The sequence below is a fragment of the Thamnophis sirtalis genome, unplaced genomic scaffold (genome assembly GCF_051295495.1).
Source record: "Thamnophis sirtalis isolate CommonGarterSnake01/CBP01778 unplaced genomic scaffold, rThaSir2_p1.2 scaffold_3, whole genome shotgun sequence".
Classification (NCBI taxonomy): Eukaryota; Metazoa; Chordata; class Lepidosauria; order Squamata; family Natricidae; genus Thamnophis; species Thamnophis sirtalis.
Window position 1 is genome coordinate 83,062,383 of NW_028261383.1, and position 16,207 is coordinate 83,078,589.

General features: G+C 39.4%; 1 protein-coding gene across 8 annotated transcripts in view; it reads right to left on the reverse strand.

Moving 5' to 3' along the window:
• HRH2 (histamine receptor H2) overlaps positions 1 to 9,622 on the reverse strand; it is a 44,790-nt gene extending 35,168 nt beyond the window's left edge. For 5 of the 8 annotated variants that reach the window (XR_001312690.2, XR_001312688.2, XR_015695943.1 and 2 more), the window contains exon 1: positions 9,469 to 9,621. The gene's annotated coding sequence lies outside the window, so the exon portion shown is untranslated. Of the gene's footprint in view, positions 1 to 8,714; positions 8,771 to 9,468 lie in introns of those variants that run through there. The other 3 variants (XR_001312686.2, XM_087709374.1, XM_087709375.1) reach the window with 3 other exon arrangements.
• Positions 9,623 to 16,207: the final 6,585 nt, after the last annotated feature.

A 16,207-nucleotide genomic window follows, 5' to 3' on the forward strand; every position in this document is an offset into this window, starting at 1 on the left:
AAACGGACTATATAATTCTGGACATTCTTTATATTTGGATTAAGAAGAATGTGGGTGGGAAACTCACAAAGGCCTTAACATATGCAAAAAGTCTTGTAAAATCCTGAAGTTAAATGGGAGATTGTATCCAACATAACTTCTGTCCAAAAATAGAGCTGGAAAAAAGCCAAAGAAGTCAATGAAAATAATAAGGGGTTCCGGACAGTTATTTTAGAATAAAAGGCTCAAATGTTTATGATCTTTAATTGGCGGTGGGGAACAAATGAAGGGGGACATGACTTTAGATCCAACATGGAATGGAGAAATGGGTAGGGAGATATTTTTTTCATTGAATCAAAATATTTGGGCCAGCCGACAAAGCTGATTAGAGATGAAAGCAAATATTCTTCACGCAGAACTTTATTTTGCTACCACATGATGTGATGGTCACTAACTTGCATTGCTTTAAAAGGTGTTTGATAAAACCATGAAAGGCAGGATTATCAAGGGCAATAGGCAATAGGTATTTTCAGAGTGGAGAAAGCATGCCTGAAATTGCACATTCAGTTGCAACAAACAATGGTAGAGAGCATCATGTTGGATGACCAATGTGAGATAGAAAATACTGGACTGAGATGACTCTTAGGTTGGTTCAGCAAAGTTGTTCTTATACCCCCCCACCTTTTACCAACCTTGTAAATGGTCTGAATGAATATTTTAATCTTAACAGGTTCATCAGCTAACCATGCACAGACTTTCATCTTAAGCATTTATCAATCTAGTATTAATTCATCCTTAAAACATGGAAATATATCTCTCCAAAATATCAGCCTACATTTCTGAAACATTATTATGATTGCACTAGTTCTGAACTGATACCAAATAATTTTCATTAGATATAATTTTGCCATATTGTACCCACACTCTTGGCTGCCAATTTGCTACAGAGCTCCTACAGTATTTGTCTTTTAGGTTGAATAACAGTAACTTTTCTCTTAAAATGTAAGTGTAAATGTCACACAATTAGACCATGTATATCCTTACACTGACATCATTATGATTCTAATTAAGTGAAATATATTGCTTGAAGAGGTGGGGAGTAAGGAGGAGAAGGAAAAATACTGTATATATTCAGAATGAAGTGGTTTACTTTAGTCTGCCAATTACAAGTTGATGTTACAACTTGTCAAAATAATATGCCTTCTGTCCAGCATTTCTCTCTAGACAATATTAACTTAATATTTTCTTCTAAGCAACTGAGACATGTGTAAGGTGTTATAAATCTTATGTTTGTAGCCATCCAGAGGTGTTAACATCATAATGGGGAAGCAGCTTAGATGTGACAGACATCTAAGTGCAGTATGTGTGCAAACATACTGTAGGTTACAGTTTCTTGCTATAGTTTAGTATTAGCCAAGGAGATTTAAAATGCAGTGTTCTGCCTTGGTCTATTCAAGGCAGCCCGTTCTATAATCTTGTATTTGTGCCTTCTGATTTGTTTTTATTGAATTTTCCAAAGAAAGTCAAAATTTTCAACTTTCTAGATTCTCTCAGGGACTTACAGTATAGCAGCCTTATTCGGGCATTCTAAATTTAAATTTATCTATATTCCTACACAGGATTTGGGATGAGCTCTATAACTGCATCCGGCTCTTCACAATCCTGTGCACAATTATAAATTCTGATGATCTGGGATTCTCAGCTGTGTACAGCACTGAAGCTGTGTTCACTCAGATGTATCTAGATTGCAGTCTTTTTCCAGACCTGCTAATTCAAGCTGGAAAGTGAAGGCTTGAGTGGATGGTTGCTCTCATAGGTCACCTTGGAGTTCAATTACTAAACTTCCCAAAAGAGTAGTAGTCGAATGCCCGGTATTGTAACTTTTAGTATAGTCTGGGAAGAATATCCTCAAATTTTCCGGGAATCACTCAAGATTTGTAAATAGCATTTCCTGCAACAGTGCCCCTTGAGTCTTAATAATTGCAACATTTTCATGAGTAAGAGGATATGTTGCACTTCTTTGTTGCTACTCTTCAGTTAACACAGTTATCAAGAAGTGGTACAATGAATCAGCCTGTTGCTTGCAGTGTTCACCCCGCAATTAATGCATCCATTTTAACTCATTTCTCATTAAACTATGGGTTTAAAACCTCTGAAAAGCCATATTTTCATACATACTCAAAAATAATTTCATAGTTTTTACAAACACATTCAAAAATATTTTTTTCTTGAAATCCAGGCTGCTTTAAACAGAGAGGGATTTAATGGCCAAGAGCTGGGCAAACCTTGTGTGTTGTAAAGTTTTTTTTATCCAGGAGAAAAAAGTCAGATCTCTTCAAACAGATTAAACCCCTCAAGCATTCCTAAGTAAGAACGTTGTTGGAAAAATACTTTTGCTTTCTGAAAGCAGCAAATGTATGGATTAGAAGGTCTACTAAGCTACACGATTCACTCTGAATTGGTATCTGATAGACAGATAGGTGGTATATAAATTTCAGAAACAAATCCTAAAGTATCTGCAAAGGGATTGGTATCGAGATCTTTGGAGGTGGCAAAGCACAGAGACCATTGTTCTATTAACTGTCTGCGCAATCTAATTTGCAATGTCATTTACTGAATTCATCTGTTTCTCTGTTTTAGTCTGGCAAAAAGCACTGCCTCATAGCTTGATAAGCAAGTTAATGGACAATGTTTCAAAATTACCAGCCTGATATTTTCAGTAACTGAGAACAACACCAGATAGGAAAAGGGAGTCTGTTAGGTCATTGTATGCCCGTGAATAACATGCATGTTGGCAGTGAAGGAACTTTTCAGAGGTCACACATACCCATTCATCCATGTCTGTTCTTTCTGTAGGTCTCTGTTTGTTTCACTCATGCAGGCATTCTTTGTCTGCCTTTGGAACCTCATTTTTGCTCTCCCTGTTATTCTGCTGATGACTTGTTTTTCCCTGCTGCTAACAGTAATTTGTTCCTTTGGCCCAGCAGATCCTTGGTCATTGACAAAACAGCAGGCTTTGGAGTTCCATGGACCATGGGCAAAATGAACATTTCCAGATTGTGGACTAATGACTGTGTCAGAAATGCTAGTAATCATTATTAAGAGCCGAGGTGGCGCACTGGTTAAATGCAGCATTGCAGGCTACTTCAGCTGACTGCAGTTCTGCAGTTCGGCTGTTCAAATCTCACTGGCTCAGGGTTGACTCAGCCTTCCATCCTTCCGAGGTGGGTAAAATGAGGACCCGGATTGTTGTTGGGGGCAATATGCTGACTCTGTAAACCGCTTAGAGAGGGGTGAAAACCCTATGAAGCGGTATATAAGTCTAACTGCTATTGCTATTGCTATTGCTACTGTAAAAACAATGATAACCCTGAGGCACTTAAAAAAGTTAAAGTCCTGTAATCTACTTCACTGAGAAGCACCTGCCACAAAAAATCTTTTGGCCTCAATAAAAAGAAACACCACCACAAATCTACAGCATTTGTTTTTTGAGTATCACAATTCTTCATTGTTTCAATGGACTAATACAGTTTTCTTCTGCAGATGGTATTCTGGATTATCACTATTTTTTTTATCTCTGTGTATTTAAATTGTAACAATATTATCATCAGTTCTTCTTTTCATTTCATTGGCATCAAATTCTATTTTTATTCTGCTTTACACCCTTCAATATAATGCGTCTATGACTGAACGTTACACCTCAAGACTCATCCAGGAAAGTCCCAAAGGTGCTTTTTCAGGAGGCAACTGGACTTTCAACTGAAGCTGGACTCAGTTGAAAGTCCAGTTGCCTCTTGAAAAAGCCCCTTTGGGATAATCATGACCCGGATGATTGAGAATTTCTAAAGACATCTAGGAAAGTGTTCCAAACTAGATGCATTAGGCTTATAAAGGTGTCATAAAAATCTTTGATTCTAATCAGGCCATATGATGTCCTTTGGTATGATCCCCAACAATGATCCTATTAGAGCCGAGGTGGTGCAGTGGTTAAATGCAGCACTGCAGGCTACTTCAGCTGACTGCAGTTCTGCAGTTCGGCTGTTCAAAACTCACCGGCTCAGGGTTGACTCAGCCTTCCATCCTTCCGAGGTGGGTAAAATGAGGACCCGGATTGTTGTTGGGGGCAATATGCTGACTCTGTAAACCGCTTAGAGAGGGCTGAAAGCCCTATGAAGCGGTATATAAGTTTAACTGCTATTGCTATTGCTATCATTGCTGGAAAATGACATTAAAGCACTGATGTAGAGATGGAAGAGTTCCTTTGCCTCCCCCCATTTTTTTTAAAAAAATCAACCACAGTAATTTTACAGTCAAATTTCCTACCGCTGGAAGTAAACTCTACTGGCACTGGGAATAAATTGTCCTGCACTTAATCAGGTTTGCTTCAAAGGAAATAGGTCTCATTTGAAGGATCTTGGCCATCAGAAAGGTTTACATTTTTCAATTTAATAGGCAGATCTTTTCCCACTCTCCAATGTGGAATTTATGTGAGTAAACTAAATATGCTTTGGGGAATGCTGCAAGTAACTGAAAGGCCCTATAAGCAGAGATGGAAAAAGCCTGTGCTCCAGCTGTTGCTGAACTCTGTGCATGCCAACAAGACAGAAGAAGCAGATGAAAGTTCTATGTAACAAAAAAACATAGGAGGATTCAACTCCTAAATTTAAAAAAAAAGAGGAATAAGGACCATTATATATTAACAATTCTTCAGAAAAGGCAGGCTGTTGCTTTGCTTGCTAGTGGATTGGCATACTTTGCATGCAGAAGGCTTGCCCGGGTCCAATCAGTGTTATCTTCCAGTTTGCCTAGAATAAGACTTGCCTGACAAATTCACCCGAGGAGCACTGTGACTGTCAACTGTTCTAAGCTACACTGCTCCATGGCCAGCCTCAATAGGGCGGATGATTCCTGACATGCTTTTGTGCTATTTCTGTCTGCGTGTCTGTCAAAGAGAGAGAAAGAGATACTGCAGATACAGAGGTGTCAAACTGACGGCCCATGGGCTGGATGTGTCACATGTAGGCCATGCCCACCCCAGCTCTGCGAATGGGAAAAACATCATGAAATATCATGTGACAGCAATGCCACGGGTTTGACGCCTGTGCTGCTGTAGTATAATGATGTCAAGAAGAATTGCGATCCTGCTGTTTGCAACATTAATACATAAATAAGCACCAAGTGTTTTCTTTTAATTTCAGCATTTCTGCTTCATTTTGTCCATACTATGTGTGCCAGTTTAAGCACAACAGATACTGTATATACAACAGTATATCAAAGATATTCCTCTAGTAACAAATTAGAGTGTTCCTCATTTGTAGTAGATTGTATACACCATTATCTTAAAAGTGGTTTTCCTTGTTGCCCTTCCCTAGCTTGCTTCTGATTTCAGGAACTGCAGTCACCTGACTTTCCTCAGAATAATGAATGACAAAGAATAACAGATCACAAAGCTGCCCTTGGATGAGGATGAAATAAGGGGGAAATAGTACTTTAACCACAATGCACTAAAAGGTATCTTAGGCCTATCTTAATAATTGCCTAAAAACACAGCTGGGAAAAAAAGATGCTGTTAGTGCCCATTTGGACTGTGATTGGGAGTGTGTCTATGCTTCTCTCATACATTCCCCCCACCCACACTCCAAATCAGATGGATGGCTGAGTCTCTTCAATAACACAGGATGCAGAGGTCTAGTCCTCTCCAGCCAACATTTGGCACTGAAAGCATCTCCGGGATACAATCATTCTACACATCTCTTCTCTCACTGGAATTGAATGAGTTGTTTACTTTTGCCTTCACTCTCAACATTATTTTCATATGCACTGATGCTGAAATTATGTTTAAGTGCCTTCATTGGCTAATGTATATAAACATTTGCATATATCTTTTACCCACACATTATCTATGCAGTCTTCTTTTAAAGCCATCCAGCTATTGTCAATCTACGAACTGGTCAAATAATTGTCCAGTCTATTTTTAAAAATATTCACTGAAACTTTCCACCCATTATTCTTATCCTGCCATCTGGTGCTTTGGAGAATAAGTCAATTCCCATTTCTTTGTGATAACCCCTCAAATAATAAAACAGCATTATCATTAACATGCTCTTGATGCAGCCCAGGACTACGTTGGCTTTTTTGGCAGCTGAGGCACATTGCTGGATCATACTTAAGTGGTAGACACCTAAATCTCTCTCACAATTATAGTTATTGAGGAAGGTACCATCTATTCTGTACCCATGCATCTGGTTTTGCCTATCTAAGTGCAGGACCTTACTTTTCTCATCACTGAACAGCATCTTGTTGGATAGGGCCCAATGCTCAAGTCTGTCAAGATCCTTCTGAATCTTAACTCTATCTTCCAAAGTATTAGCAATTCCCCTCAGCTTGGTGGCATCCACAACTTTAATGAGTTCCTCCTTTATCCCCTCATCTAATCATTTATGAAGATGTTGAAGAGCACAGGGTCCAAGACAGAAGCTTGAAGGATTCCACTGTGTGCTTCCCTCCAAGTAGATGTAGTTCCATTAAGGACTACATGCTGGGTGTGGTTGGACAGCCAGTTGTGAATCCATCTGGTGATGATGTTGTCTAGCCCGTATTTTTCTATCTTATCAAGAAGTAGACTGTAGTCTACTTTGTCAAATGCCTTACTGAAGCCCAAGCATATGATGTTCATAGCATATTGCTGTTCCACTAATTTAGTCATATTATTAAAGAAGGATATAAGATTTGTCTGCCATAATCTGTTTTTAATAAACCCCTGCTGCCTTGTTCATTTCTAGGTGGTCACAAATCCACTGCTTGATTATCTCTCCTAGAATTTTCCCAGGTATTAATCAGCCAATTAAAGCTGATTGGCATTGGCATCGACTACGCTTCTTATATTATTGTACAAATTGATCTCTTCTCCCTCATTCCTCCCATTTCCTTTCACATAACGTAATATAATTCAAGGCTAATTTATTAATAATCAGGCAGGTAGTCTGCTGCTTCATTCATATAATTTATATAGATGGGAAAACTTTTTCTCTGCGTGAGTTTGCTCCTTTGAATCTTTCCCACAACCACAGTAAAAGCTGGAAAGTCTGTTTTGAGATGGGTGACATGGAATACAAAAGGATTTTGTTCTTGACAAACATGGCACCACTGTATCAGCTGTATCACCACTCCACATCACCCCAAATGGGTTGCCACTATTTAAAAAATGAAAAGACCTTTCATAAGGAGATGTTCAACAAACCTATTAATGATTTAACTAACAGATACAGTTGGAAAATGCTATCCCTGTTATCTTCCATGACTCTTAAGCTGGGTGCATTGGGGTATAAAAGCAATCTACCCTGGATTTCAATGTTGTGCACTTCCTTGGAAAAATTGGCCAAAACAGACTATTGTAGCACAGATGGGAAGGAATGTTATTGGCTACCTCAAACTCTTGTAGCATATATTTGAAAATGATATGTTTAAAATGCATACACAGTAGGCTGCATGTCAGAAAAAAAATGACTTTCTGTACATCAGGGAGGTTTTCTACAAAATCTACATTTTGGAAAATGTTACACCCAGTATTCCATGGATCAGAAAAATTACAAACCATAACAAATGTGGATATTTTTTTCTCTGTCTCTAATGTATAAATGATTTCCTCCTTAGAAGATACTCTCTCTTTCTTGGCCTCACATGTGATTTCCTTCCTACTGTCAATCAACTTTGAGTAGGATTGCATGATTTTTCAATGCAGTATTTAATGTGCAGTTCCTTTGTAAATCAGCATGATTCCAGACTGAGATAACTAATGGGAATCATAAAGAAGCTGCAGTTGGCAACCTGTGCTTAGTAGTTCCAGCTGAAATAACTTCTCATTTAGATAATCCTACTTTTCATCATCCCTCTTCAACAGCCAGCCCAAATATTTATGTTTCAACAACTGCCAACTTCTCACAAATATATTTACACTCTACTTCTTTGACATCCACTTAGAATTAAAAAATAAGACAACATAACAAGATGATGGTAAAAACATATATCACAATTAAAATTAAAAATTGTAAATGATTTAGAAATGTTGCCAAAATTATTTCTTTTCACTCCAACAAGCAGTGATTTATGAGTTTATGGCACAAGAGAAATTAGCAAATATTTCTTTAAAGAAGCACTCTCGACAGTAACAAGTGTATTTTTAGATGCTTTTGAAAATGATGGAATGAATGTATTTGAATTCATTTCAGAAGCTGTCCCTTCCATCATATGATGTTAGGAAACTCATCTATTTTCACTTTTAAATTCTCCTCACTTTCTGAAACTCGAAATTTGTTTTGAATAGCACAACTGATTGGAGCTCGAAGCAATCAACGGGAAGCAATCCGTTTACCCAAGCTTTTTTTCGCAGAGTAATTTACAGCAAGAAGAGAATCACTTTGTTGTGCCTATTGTTCAATAATTGGGAATCAGAAATTATTACAAGTCTGTAGAAAATCACCTAGAGATCTACTGATGATAATCCCAGATCTGCTTTCTGCCCACCTTTGCTCAAAATTAAAACAAAGAAATTCAGAATAAGTTAGCTGGTACTAACTACTATTACCACCAACATTTTAGTTATCAAGATTGCGGAAGAGAACTTATATTTCTGTGTGCTCCAAAGTAGCACAAGTGTTCTGCTCAAAAGTTTGGCCATTTGTTGATATCATTACATGAAAGCTATTAAATTTCTGAGATGCACTATCTCCTCTTACCTTCCTCCTACTGTAGTTTTCAAAGTCCCTTCTCATCATTCCTTCTACTTTCTTCTATGAAAGGAAGATGGCAATAGAAAATATGGATGCAACCTACTAAACAGATCCATTATTCTCTATCTTGGAATCAGCATTATGACCAAGTTCAAGGACACTGTGCCGGGAAATTCTCTTAACATGCATCTTCATTGTTGCTAATTTATAACAACTGCTATAACAGATGATGTGCTTTCCAGCAATCCACAGCTAGGCAGTCTGTAAGCTTTTCTTAGGAATCCAAATATTTCCCATAATTTGTAATATGTGCCTGCAGATGTTCAGCTGGTGCGCTTCCAAAGAACACTAGTGGCTTAGAGATTCCTTACAGCAAGATTTATTATGTGCAAGAGGAAGGGGCTTCCAAACAGATGGTTTCTTTAATAATTAAAATAAAACACTAAATTTTAACTTGTTCCCTCCTCCCCTCCCTTCTTTCCACTTGGGTGGGGAAAATACTTTTATCCTGCTTCAACTATGACTTCTGACTTTGAGAATCTTGCTTGGTCAAAAGTTTGCTCACCAGGATACATGGGCTATAATCCCATGGAGTTTGAGGAAATTAAGTTTCCTGAAAGGATCTGCTGTATTTACCCACAAAGTGACAAGCTAAACGCAGGAGCCAGTCCAGAAATTAACTCTCTGCCTTGCTTCCTATTTAAAAGAAAAAAAAGAGAGCCATGCATCAATTGGAGACAGGAAAAAGGTATCACATTACCTGTGCAGAGAAGAGAAGGAATAAAAAAATCAGCTGCAAGTGATAGTCAGGCAGGTTACTCTCTCTCTCTCTTTCCCTCTCTTTCTCTCTCTTTGGAGGTGCCCTTTCTAAATTCGGTCTCTTTCAGCTGCTGAATTTCTACCGCCAGAGAAAGAAATTCCCCAGGCTGATAGCAAGAGTGATAACTGCCTCCAATTCTATTCCTACTTCCCTCCCACTTCTCCCCCACCCCCACATATCAAAGCAGCCAATGAGTTGGCTGGCTGATTTTTGCATATGTGAGTCAAAGAAGGAGTAGGCAGAGAGAGAATTTTCAAGGGCTGCATTCTATGTTTCTTTTCCAAGAAAGTGATGTCCATAGAATCCACTATCATCTTGAGGGCTAGAAAAAAATCTGCCTAAAATCCCAGAACAACATACTCGCAAGAGCAGCTTATTACCCAATGTGCATAATTGGGAAACAGCAAAAACACACCCAGTTTGCCCAAAGGCAGGGTCATATCTTGCCAGGCAGTAATACACATAATGGATATAAATACAAATAAGTGGGGACAGTAGGACACGGACAGTAGGCACAATGGTGCACTTTTGCATGCCCCTTACAGACCTCTTAGGAGTAGGGTGAGGTCAACAGTAGGCAGTCTAAGGTTAAAGTTATGGAGGTTTGGGGATGAAACCAGAGAATCAGGTACTGCATTCCGGGCATTGACCACCCTGTTGCTGAAGTCGTATTCTCTGCAATCGAGTTGGTTTGTTCGTGTTTTTTTGCGGTTGAAGATGAAGTAGTCATTGACAGGTAGGACATTGTAGCAGACAATTTTGAGTTGACCAGGATTTTCTTTGCTTGACAAGTATAGCAGGTTGTGGTAAGAATAATATAAAGGAAAAAGCTACTGTTACTGGGCCCCTATGAATAATTCATCAAAAGGAACAGTCAAAGAAAACAGGTTTGTTTTCTGAAACAACTTAGAGCACAGGTATTGGGCAATGAAAACAGTGACTTGTTCTTGCATAGGAAGAGGAAGTTCAAGTGCAGAGCTGAAGAGAAGGTACTCTCTTATTCTCAGCTCCATGTGGTCAGCTGCCCAGAGCCTATGTGCTTGGTGGTTCTGTTTCAGAGGTGGGTTGCTCCTGGTTCGGCCCGAATTGGGTGAACTGGTAGTAGCAGTGGTGGAGGCTCTGCCCACCTATCTGGAAGCATTTGTGCATCCGCAGAAGCGTCGTAGGTGCGTGGGAGCGCGCCCAAACCAGTAATAAAAAAATTGGCAACCCACCACTGTTCTGCTTCACCATTAAATCATCTTTCTAATCAGCTCCATGTTTCCAGTGTCTTTCTCTTGGCTTGGAACCAGATGGATATTTCTTCCAACATGTAGAATATACAGGCATATTGCTTTCCTGCTTGCATCCAGAGATTTACTAATATAACTCAATGGGTTAAAAGACAGTGAACTTTTCTCATGAGTTCTAAGTTGAATTATTTCTGTTAGAAAGTCAGTTAGACTTTCTTTTCTTTTCTTCATTACATTTCTACATCAACCATCTCACCTAAGTGACTCTTATATGGCCCAGAAATCTCATCTGTATCTCTGAAAACAAGCCAATGATAAACAAGAAATGCACCCACACCAGTGACATGCGGTGAGCTTCATGGCTGGTGAGTCAAGCGCAAAAGCCCCACTGAAGCCCCGGCGCCGCATCTGCCATAAAGCAAGACCAGGACTCGCTCTATGGCGGACGCGGCACAGGACTTTAAAGTCCTGCCGCCGGGGCCCTGCCGCCACTTTAAAGCCCTGCCGCCGGGGCCTGAGCGGCCATGATTCCCCCCTCCCCAGCCAGCCAGCTCACCCAGCCCATTCCTCCCCCTGCCACCGCTGTGTCCAACAGGCCAGGCATCTCGCATGTATGGCAGACATAAATGTGAGATGTCTGGCCTGTTTGACACAGCGGCGAGAACGTCCCTGCCGCTGCTGTGCTGCGCCGCCTCGCCCCCCCGAGAGAAACACACGTACACACACACACAACTTTTCAACTTCAGTGTTTTATTTCATTGGGATAATGCATATTTTAACAATTCATATAAAAAACAGATTTTTAAAAACTGTGGCAAAATGACACAACTGTTACATTAAATGCTCCCTTTTATGTCTGCAATTACATGATATGAACAGAGAGTATTTGAATCTGTGCAGCGCCCTCATGTGGGGTGGAACAGAACCTCACTCTCGTGTCTGAAACTATCGCAGGCTCTGAGTTGACTCGGTTCATCCAGGAGGACCAATAAATCCTTTTGGACAGGAAGAAGAGAGAGTTTTCTATGCCAGCAAACTTAAGTAAGAAGTTTCTCCTGGACTTTCATGAGTTCTTGTCTGCTTTTGGTCTTGGCTGGTCCCATAGATGTTGGTGCTCAATTCTTGGTTTTCCTCATGCTACTGAATTAACTCTGACACTTAAGAGAGTCCCAAACTGTGACAGAAGTGGCTTATAATTTTTTTTAAAAATGATTTTTCTACAAAATAAACCAGTCATTCCTAGTCTGGTGTTCTTCAGATGTTTGTTATTGTAATTTGGAGAACTCCCAAATTCTGTCTGTGTTTTGGATGTTGTAGTCCTCTACACCACTGAAAGCCAGTTTGGGAAGGCTGACATTTGTTCTTACTTCATGCAGTGCCAGGCACTGTTTGCAGATAAGGCTGATTATCAATGTCTAAGCTATGTTTTTTACAGCATAGATATTAACTGGTGATAACTCTTTTTTCAATGCCAGGCAATGGAATGTATTAGTAAGTTGGTAAAGCCTATTCATAAGGTCCAAAGGTTTATTCCCAGTGGCTGTTACTTGATCTTCATGTTTGAGTGAGCTACTGAGTTCTTTTTCCACTTTTAGCCCTTTTGCTTTCATTCCCACAACTTGCTTAGCATTTTAATGTTTTGTCCGTGATGAGCTTTAAAGTTTGAGTTTGAGTTTAATAAAATTTGTATGACGCCCACTCCCATTGGGACTCTGAAAGCTCTGAATGAGCTTTATAAAATATTTGCATGACTGCCTTCACTCACCATATGAGCCTGCTCTATTACCGGGGGTTTTCTTACGTGTTTCAACAATTCTTGAGGTTGGAGTCAAGTTCAGCCATACATTAAGACCCTCACAATCTGAAGGGTTAGGGCCCCCCCACACTTGTTAGGATTTTATTATACAGGCAACCCTTGATCTACAACCACAATTGAGTCCTAAATTTCTGTGGTTAAGCAAGACCATTGTTAAATGAGTTTTGCTCCATTTTATGATTTTTGGGGGCACAGTTATTAAGTGACAAAAAGGTGGTCACATTTTTCATAATATGGCCCTCAGCCTAGAGTTGATTCCAAGGCAGTAGCACAATAGCAGAGTATTAATTTTGATGTAATGAAGAAAGAAATCCCTCTCTTCGCTACAATTACTGCCTAAGTTTATAATTTTTATTGATTATCTGGTTTTATATTTTTCCTTGTGGAGAATTCTAATTGTAGACAGACTTGGTGTTATTTATATTGTCATTTGTTTCAGATTCAGAAGTAAACAAGGTTAATAAGCAAACAATTCAGAACGGGATTTTATCTGATATGGGAGGGAGAACGTCTATTCAGAATTTTTTGTCCAAGTGTAGAACTAATTTACTCAAAGGCGTAAAACAGGTACTCAAAGATGATGTGCAATCCTTGTAAGGCCTTTCTTTGGCTTTAACCAGAGCTATGTCCTTCTCTGAGACCCTTTGTTCTAACTTGATCTGATCTGCTTGTTTGGACAACAGAAAATATATTTTGAGCAGCAAGTAGACAGAGCACGAATCCATGAGTGCACTATTCATAGGGTACAATGCTGGTGTTTCATTTGTTGCTCCAGATAACAGGAATTTCTCTCCCCGAACTTGGAGGTGGGGAGGCTAAAAAGAAGTTGCCCATTTTTCAGAATGCTCAGCTTTGGGCAGGAGAGCTGATAAATTTTGAAATCTGCGGGGATGAAGGAGTAAGTCAGTTTTCCCTCAAAAGATCACTAGAAGATGCTATGACATACAAATATGGAAAACTATTTCAAAACTGGCAAACCATTTCTGTCCCCAAGGCTTTCTGCAGCTCTAGTTGGACTTTTAAGTAATGTAGTGTTTATGAAAGGATTTTCTCAAATAATCCTCTCAAAATCACTATTCAACATTATTCATATCCTTCATTATATTTTCTGGTAGTCCAAAATAATTGTGTGGTTAAAGGAAATTGAGTCATAAGGGCTTCCAACATACAAATATATTAGGGATCCAGATGAAGGCCCTATTTCTAGCTAGGCTGCAGCAAACAGGGTCTCAGCATTGCAGAAAGTTTTATATAAATGAGTTTCAGTGTTAGAAATGCCTGTTTGACTTCTTCTTTTTTAAAAACCATAAGCTTCAGCTTGACCTTTTGAATGTAAATTTTAATTTCTTTCAGTAAAATAATCCTCGCTTAAGTGACTCTGCCTTTAAGCTCCAAATCGCCTTAAGCCTCAGAGTGCCAGGTTTTGGTTGCCCAGTGAGCCACATATCTGGAGCTGCTATTGTGGCATTTTTTGTGCGATGAACACCTGCATGCCTAAATTCCCGCTACTATATAGTCAGATTGCTTAGTTTATCCAAATATAGCCAAGGTCGTTATAATAGGAAACTTCACCCTCTTCCTCTCTTTCATGACCACATCTGTGCTTCAAAAATGTGATGCAGAATCACGATGAAATTTTGGACTCAATCCATGAGAAAGCCTTTATTTGAGATTTGAGCAAACTGGCTTGACAATGGGAGTCTTGCTTTCACGAATAAATGCTATGGGGCCATTTCCCATCTATTGACTGATAGACTCTTCTAGTGTCCCCTAGTCATAGCTAAAGCCATAGAAAGCCCGTCTCTGTTACTGATGCTATATTGACTGATGGTGGAATGATAATTGAGCGATCCTGACTAGCAGGGGAATCTACTAAATCTGGTATGACAAACAAACATATTTGTTTGTGAGGATCATATAGAGGTAGTCCTTGACTTACGACCTCGTTGTTAAGCAAGGCAGTTAAGTGAATGTTGTCTCATTTAATGACCTCTCTTGACATAGTCGCTAAGTGAATTCCTACCGGTGTTAATAACATGGTTAATAACCAAGTTAATAACTGCTAATTGGATTTGGCTTCCACATTTAATTGCTCATCAGAAGATCACAAAAGGTGATCACGTGACCCCAACATTGCTACCATCATAAATATGTGCAAGTTGCCAAGCACCCAAATTTTGATCACATGGCTACCGGATGCAGCAATGATCATGTGAAAAGCAGCCATAAATCACTTTTTTCAAGGCCATTGTAACTTCAAACGGCTTTAGTTGAGGACTACCTACAGTACAGACTCAGTACTATTTGCTTATAAGTATTCAAACTTCATAAACAAATAATTACTGCCAAGTGCAATAAGTGCAGTTTTGTGTTATAGTTTGGTACTAACCATTGGTCAGTCATTTATCCATCTGTCTGGTCCCAGATGGCCATAATTCAAGACTAGACCTGATTTATTGAGTAGGTAATTATCTTACCTGCCTAACTAAGACTCTCCTTTCCCATCTTTCTTCCCGTTAAAGACCTAAAATAAACCTGCAGTGGTCAAAGATGTTGCTGAGAAAGTGAAGGGTAATTTATCACTACTTTTTTTTAATATATTCCTCTTCCACACCGTGGCACGACATAACCGCGGTAGACTAAAGCACGCTGACAACACCGCAGTGCTAAAACCACGATGTCAAAAGCGTGCCCACAACAGCGCGCCCACAACAGCGCGCCGACAACAGCACGCCGACAGAAGCGCGATTTAACTTAAGGTAAGGTTTAGGGTTAGGTTTAGGGTTAGGTTTAGGGTTAGGTTTAGGGTAGGTTTAGGGTAGGTTTAGCGTTAGGTTTAGGGTTAGGTTTAGGGTTATTTTTAGGGTTATGTTACAGCGCGCTTCTGTCGGCGCGCTGTTGTCGGTGCGCTGTTGTCGCGTGGTTTTGACTGTGCGGTTTTATCACAGCGCTTTAGTCACACGCGCTTTAGTCTACCGCAGTTTTGTGGTGGAACCCTTCCACACATCCCCACCCTATTCCAGTCCTGGTAAAAATAACACAGAGGGGCATGTAATGAGCAGTGAATGTATACTATATGTACATTTCTATGCAGTCATATATTTAACATTTCATCCTTTTGACACATTATAGTTATACTTAGTGATAAGCTTTGTGTCTTCTAGGGACTCTGAAAGGCATCTTCATCTTATGGATTCCTCATGCCTATTTAGATTCTTGCATCCCTAGGATTCTAGATTGTATAGGAGCTACTATATGTATGCCCTTATTGAACAAGGTATACTTCACAACATTTGTTTGGGAAAATTGTAGAGGAAAGCAAATGTACATTTTTCTGGAATTAGAAACAAGCAGTCATGTAAAACATACGTTCTTTCATCAAAAAGAACCAAGAATGGAATATATGTGCTGTGGCTTTTTAGAGACATTCAGCCCCAGCCTATACAATATGTTTATGCTGAAGCCAGCTCAAATCAAGATCAGCAAGGTTTATTGCAAGTAATATGTACAGTCCTTAAAACATCACTAGGATAGACGGAATAGGTTTATTACTGGTTCTGTATTTTTGTAGTCTTTGCTGTAAAATGCATTCAGCCATTGAATTTTGTTCTGGTTCATGGTTGCTGACCAG